The sequence below is a fragment of the Callithrix jacchus genome, chromosome 15 (assembly GCF_049354715.1).
Source record: "Callithrix jacchus isolate 240 chromosome 15, calJac240_pri, whole genome shotgun sequence".
Lineage (NCBI taxonomy): Eukaryota > Metazoa > Chordata > Mammalia > Primates > Cebidae > Callithrix > Callithrix jacchus.
This window is the reverse complement of record NC_133516.1, coordinates 72,817,818-72,825,042: the sequence shown is the minus strand read 5'-3', so window position 1 is coordinate 72,825,042 and position 7,225 is coordinate 72,817,818.

Genomic DNA, 7,225 nt, shown 5'->3' with positions numbered 1-7,225 from the left:
TCCTATGATTTTTTCTGCCAGTTTTCCTTGCCTTTCCATCCTAGCAATGAATCACTTTATAAATTAGATATTTATTTTGGGGCCTTTATCTGTTGTGTATCTCCCCACCCAGATCATTAGTTCCATGAAAGCAGAGACCACTTTTTCACTATTATTTTCTCCCAATATTAGTGGACGTGCAAATACATGTCCAGTGAATTTGCACACTTACTTTGCCCAGCCCTGTGCAAGGAACTGACAGGTACTAATTAACCAGACACCACACCTTGCAATTAACTACTTGCACGTGTATGCTTGGAAGGGCTGTGACCAATGGAGAGGGCTCCTTTGGTAGATGGGGGTGTTAGGCTAGGCTTCTTTCCTATAAACCCTGGGGAAGACAAGGTGGAAGGTGGTCTTCCCAGGTAGTAAGGTGGGGAGGAAAAGACCAGTCTCTAGCAGCCTCTGCGCCAGTCGGCTTTCCAGCACCCAGAAGAGAGGCATTCACAAAAGCTGTCCTAGGCAGCTGGAAGCAGCTTCCCAGAGAAGACCAGGAAGACAGGGCAGCGCTGAGCCCAGAACGCCCCTGGCGCAGCTCATGCAGTCGATTGTGATCGAGAAGCTGGTTGGGGGGTGCAGGCCCTAGTCTCTATGCAAATCAGGGATCCGAAGATCGGAATTTCCACCAATCAACGAAAAGCCTGGGCCGTGTAACTGTTAATGGAAGACAACAGTACCACGCCACAGGCCTTTTCGCTGGTTTCGGGAAGGGTGGGGACCAAGGTGGGGCTCCCGCCCCGCCCCTGCCCGAGGCTGCCCTCCCCTCCTTTTCTCTAAATTCCTCTTTTGAATGCCCTCCCTTCCTGTTGAGAGGCGGGGTTAGCCCGTATACAGTCTGTAACCCTGCGCTGTGAAGGCGGGGGCTTCTTTCACTGTGGCCTCCCTTTGTGTGGGATTTGGTTGTTTTGTTAAGAGATTTTTAAAAATAAGATGACTTACTGGTATGACTATTTTGTCATATTTGCTTCCAGTTTAATGAGAAAAATGAAATTCCCTTTGTTTTTCATTATCATCTCCCCACTGTTTCTCATGGTTGCTAATTATTTTGCTGAGGTCTTCTCATTTTAACAGGAAAGAATATAATGCCTGCAGGGGCATGTTTCCTTTTCATTCATATAAATGTGATGTTAGAAGCAAATCCTGGCCTGGCGTGGTGACTCACATTTGTAATACTAGCACTCTGGAGAGCCGAGGTGGGTGGATCACCTGAGGCCAGAATTTCAAGACCAGCGTGGTCAACATGGTGAAACCCTGTCTCTACTAAAATTCAGAAATTAGCCAGGCATGATGGCAGGTGCCTTTAATCCCAGCTATTCGGGAGGCTGAGGCAGAAGAATTGCTTGAACCCAGGAGATGGTGGTTGCAGTGATCCCAGATCATACCACTGCACTCCAGCCTGGGTGACTGAGTTAGACTGTCTCAGAAAAAAAAAGAAGCAGCAGCAAATCCTTATGTCTGAGAGCATACAGTATCATTTTATGAGTTTTAGGTTTACATAAATGCTAACATCTTGGACATTCTGCAACTTTTTTTTTCTCTAAGTCATCAGCTTTACTAAGTATTGTCAAATTGGTCTCCAAATTTTCATGTATTTCAGGTGCATAAGAATATTCATTAAGCCGGGCGCGGTGGCTCATGCCTGTAATCCTAGCTCTTTGGGACGATGAGATGGGTGGATCATCTGAGGTCAGGGGTTCAAAACCAGCCTGGCCATCATGGTGAAACCCCAACTTTAGGAAAAAAAAAAAGTAAATTAATTTTAAAAGAAAAAGAATCTTAATTTTCCCACCTTGTCAACATTTAATCCTGTTTACTAGAGCAACGGAGCATCTTTCCCTGTCATTTGTTCTTAGTCAAATCTCAGGGACCAAACAGTAGCTCCCACCTGCCTGTCTGGGTGTGCCTGGGTGGGGCCAAGCCCCCTACCATTGTCTGGAGCAGGTGGGGGCAGGCCTAGAATGTGGTCATCTGGCCCCTCTGCTTGGCTCCCAGATAGTAGTCCTTCCCACCTCCCTCCCTTTCACCTCTAGCAGTGACCCAGCTTGGCTCCAAGCCTTAAGGGTATGCTTCCCTGCATTGTAGCCTTCCAGGAGGCAGAGGGTCCCTGGGACTTCTGGTTCTGATGGATACAGGTGCCTGCCCCTTAGTCCTATCTGCAGTCCATCTTGATCCATTGTCTCATGCAAGGCTTATATGCCTAAAGCTGAACCCTGCTTTGTGTGGAGGTGGAAGCAGACCCAGGCAAGAGCATATGCCTTGACATAGAAAAGTTAAGGACAACTCCAAGGGACTCCTGGCTTGGGAGGGGCATATCAGCTTGGGGAAGTTGGATGAGATCTTGCTCGTTGCCCAGAAGGACTCGGAGAGTGGGTGTTGGGGGCAGAGGGGAACCAGAGGCAGTAAGGAAGGCCTCAGACTCCTAGATTCCTTCCTGGGCCTGTAGGAACTCCCCCTTCTTACCTGAGCCTCTTTCTTAGCCAGAGTGAGGAGAAGAGATGGGAAGCATTGAACCTCATTCCCTGGGGATAGGAGCTGTGGCTGAGGCTACTCTGAGGACCCTCTGCCTGGGAGGATCCTCAGTACATACAAAACTTTTTATTTTTTTCAAGACAGGGTCTTGCTCTGTCACCCAGGCTGGAGTACAGTGGTGTGGTCTTGGCTCACGCAACCTCTGCCTCCTGGGCTCAAGTGATTCTCCCACCTCAGCCTCCCAAGTAGCTGGCACTACAGACACACACCACCACACCCAGCTAATTTTCAAATTTTTTATAGAGATGGGGTCTCACTATGTTGCCCAGACTGATCTTGAACTCCTGGGCTCAAGCGATCCTCCCGCCTCAGCCTCCCAAAGTGCTGGGATTAAAGATGTGAACCATGGCACTATCCAACACCCTCATTCTACCACAGAAAGTTGTAAAAGGCAGCCAGAAGAAGGATAGGGGTTGGGAGAGGAAAGAAGAGGTGAGCAAGAAAAGGAGCCTCTGGGAGGGCATATTTATAGGGTACACTGGGCAAGGCTCTGGGGTCCAAATGACAGCTGTCTATGGAGAGGTTGTTACCCAGGTGTAGATGCTTGGCACTAGCAGGTAAGTCTCTGGCTTTTACCAGCTTATGGCTTCCTTTGGTTCAGTCTCCTTCAGGACACCACCGTTTGGGGCTTCTTGTGAAGTGGCCAGAAGGGCCCTCATAGAAGATCCAGTTGAGAAATCTCAAAGTTGGGAACTTCAGGCCACATTTAGCTCACACAGCAATTTTGTTTGGCCCATACAGTATTTATTTTTAAATTCTGATAAAATGCTCATAAAATTTGCCATCTTAGCCTTTTTTTTTTTTTTTTTAAGACAGAGGACTCACTCTGTCTCCAAGGCTGGAGTACAGTGGCTCAATCTGAACTTGCTGCAACCTCCGCCTTCCAAGTTCAAGCGATTCTCCTGCCTCAGCCTCCTGAGTAGCTGGGACCATGCCCAGATAATTTTTGTATTTTTAGTAGAGATGGGGTTTTGCCCCTTTGGCCAGGCTGGTCTCGGGTGATCCACCTGCCTCAGCCTCCCAAAGTGCTCGGATTACAGGCGTGAGCCACTGTGCCCTGCCAAACATTTAAAAATATACATTGAATACTGTTAATTGTATTCACACTGTTGTGCAACCAGTCTCTGAAACATTTTCATCTTGCAAAAGTAGAAGTTAAACAACTCCTCACATTTTCCTCCTCTCAGCTCTTGATAACCACCATTCTACTTTCTATCCCTGTGAATCTGACTACTCTAGATACCTTATTTAAGCAGAATCATGCAATGTTTGTCTTTTTGTCACTGGCTATTTTCACTCAGCATAATGTTCCCAAGGTTCATCCATGTTGTAGCATGGGTAAGAATTTCCTTCCTTTTTAAGGCCAAATAATATTGCATTGTATGGGTAGATCACATACTTAAAAATCTACTCATCTGTCAGTGGACACTTGAGCTGCTTCCACCTCTTGGCTATTGTGAATAGTGCTATTGTGAACATGGATGTGCTCTTCTCATCACTACTTTCCATTTCTTTGAGTATTTACCCACAAGTGGAATTGCTGGATTGCACAGTAATTATGTTTAATTTTTCCATAGCAGTTGGACCATTTTACATTCCTTACAACAGTATAGAAGTGTTCCAACTTCCCCAAATCCTTGCCAACACTTGCTATGTTCTGTGGTCTTTTTTTTTTTTTTTTTTTTTTTGAGACAGGGTTTGGCTCTGTTGCTTGGGTTGGAGTGCAGTGGTGCAATTTTGGCTCACTGCAACCTCTGCCTCCTGGGCTCAAGCGCTTTTCCCACCTCAGCCTCCTGAGTAGCTGGGATTATAGGTACATACCACCATGCCCGGCTAAGTTTTGTATTTTTTGTAGAGATGGGAGTCTCGTTATGTTGCCTAGGCTGGTCTTGAACTCCTTGGCTCTAGTGATCCTCCTACATTGGCCTTGATTATAAGTATAAGTCACCATGCCCAGGCCTGTTTTTTGATAGTAGCCATTCTAATGGGTATGAGGTATTTGTTTTTTAAGTCTATATTTTAAAAGAGTGGGAAATTTCAGAAAACAGTTTCCACTTTGAAAAATTTGGGGGAGGTGCCTCGGACAACCAGGCCTCATGTAGGACCACTGCTACACTGAGGTAACCTCCCCAAATCTACCTGGATGGCCAGACCACTCCCAACCTCCTTGCAAATTTTTAGGAGGTACTTCTTCCAACATTATTTGGAAAACTGGGAAGCTCTGAAAACAGTCGGTAGGAGCTGAGTAGTCACTGCCCCTCTTCAGGTGGAGTCTGTGTCTTCCAGTTGACCAGAATGCTCTACCTGGTTTGGAGCCCTCCTCACCACCCACCACACCCATTTTTAATTGTGGAATTGGGAGGGCTTTGTAATATGCCAACTTGGCCCGGCTAAACCATATTTTCTGGAACTCCCTGACTGGTATGTTTTCCATTAGGGTGGGCCAGGAGGCACATTCTCACCAGATTTGGAAGGAAGCAATCATTTGGATTGCTGATCTGCTGACTCACCTGATTGGCATGAAGCAGCACCTGGACCTGCAATTGCTGTACTTTCCCTGGACTCTCCTTCAGTTTTCCTGACTCCTGGGCCAGGTGTGTGCATGTTTAGCTCTGTGACTAAGGGTCCCAGCTTCTATCTTCATCAGTGAGGTCAGAGGCTACAAGAATAGACACAGGCTTCAGTCTGTCCTCATGGGTCCCCTCTGTGCTAGTGGGGTTTCGGTAGCTCATGTGCTCATCGTCTTCCGCTCCTAACCACCTGCCTATGGACTTCAAGATCCATCAGTCCTGGAGATACAGCCTCAAAGAAACTGCTTAATCAGCCCCTACAGTTGTGCAAACCAGTTCCCTGGTTTTCCTTCTTCATTGAATTGACGTGGGAACCTGAAGCCCTGCTGACTGGCCTCATGCCTTGTCACATCTCCGTCACTGCTTTTACCACTATACCTTTCACCATTTCCCAAAACCGGCAGCCTGTGCTACTGTGGGGTTTCCAGTCTGGAATGTCCCTACCAGGAACCTGCTGGTTTATCTGTCCTTCTGCAAGTGACCGAGTCCCATCACTGCCTCTGCTCCCATTCACCCCCAGCCTGGCACAGTCCAAGAGAAGGGGACCCAGCCAGTAGGTGTTGAATGAAGGACTGTGGACTAAGCCGTTGGCATATGAGATGTTTTGTTCTCCCACTTCTCTCTGCAAGTGTCACCACCCCCAGCTTGCAAGTGTAAGTAGCCCTAACAGCAGTGGCTATGGGAAGAACCAGGACCTCTTTCCCTCCCCATAACTAGTGGAGCTATTGGAAGAGCTAATATGCCCTGGGCCACATCACCCAAGATCTGATGACTGGGACAGTGAGATGGTAGCACCCCTTGTGCTAGGAGCTCAGACTCTCCCCAACAGCCCCTGTGCTCAGCTCCAAACCCTGCTCTGGCAGAGAGACAGCTTTAGGTCAGGTTGGTCTAGGGTCATTGTCTGGAAATCCCCTTCTACCAGTCACTAAGGCTACACACCCTATGATGGGGTCTTTGCAGTCTGCAGAGGTGTCCTGGGGCCAGGGAGAAGGCAGACTGGGGGACCCAGAAGGCATACATGAGATGTTGAGGAGGCTCACAGGGAGGAGGCAACATCACAAGCAGAGTAGCCCTGGTGATAGGTAGGGTGCTAACCACAGGGGGATACAAAAGATTGGGGTGCAGAGGCTGGAGATCCTGGCCAGAGGCAGTGTGATCAGACTTTGCCTAGTTAGCAGATGAGTGATTTTTAAGTCTTTCTTAGCACCGTTTACATATGAGGAAACAGACTTAGGGAGAACAATCTTGCCTCAGTCCCAAAGATCATAGTGGAGATAGGTCCACTATGGTAGCATCTAGCACAGGCCTGCTCCCACCTGCCCCCTCCTGATATTTAATACTAATCCACACTAGCCTGCAGAGGAGAGCTTAAGCCTAGGCTGTCTTACACACAAGTCCTTTGCCTCCTTGCGCTACCAGGGTTACCTCCTCTAGAAAGCCCTCCTCCTTAGCCTCACAGTGTCAAGTGCCTTCAATGTTCAACTGAAAGTGAGGCTCCTTGAAGCCAAGTCCAGGAGACGTAGTAAGTAAATGGTGGATCCTGGACTTCCCAGGCCCCTGTGGGAGCTGAGCATCAGGGCAGAAAAATACAGGCTTTGGAGCTTCATAGAGCAGGTCTGAATCCTGATCTGGCTACTTGCTGGCTGTGTGGCCTCCTAGAGTCTCAGCAACTGCATCAATAAAACTGGCTCTTGAGGGCCAGGTGCAGTGGCTCACGCCTGTAATCCCAGCACTTTGGGAGGCCAAGGCAGGTGGATCCCGAGGTCAAGAGATTGAGACCATCTTGGTCAACATGGTGAAACCCTGTCTCTACTAAAAATACAAAAAATTAGCTGGACATGGTGGCGCGTGCCTGTAGTCCCAGCTACTCAGGAGGCTGAGGGAGGAAGTTGCGGTGAGCCAAGATCGTGCCATTGCACTCCAGCCTGGGTAACAAGAGCGAAACTCCATCTCAAAAAAAAAAAAAAACAAAAAACCGGCCGGGCGCGGTGGCTCAAGCCTGTAATCCCAGTACTTTGGGTGGCTGAGGCGGGTGGATCATGAGGTCAAGAGATCGAGACCATCCTGGTCAACATGGTGAAACCCCA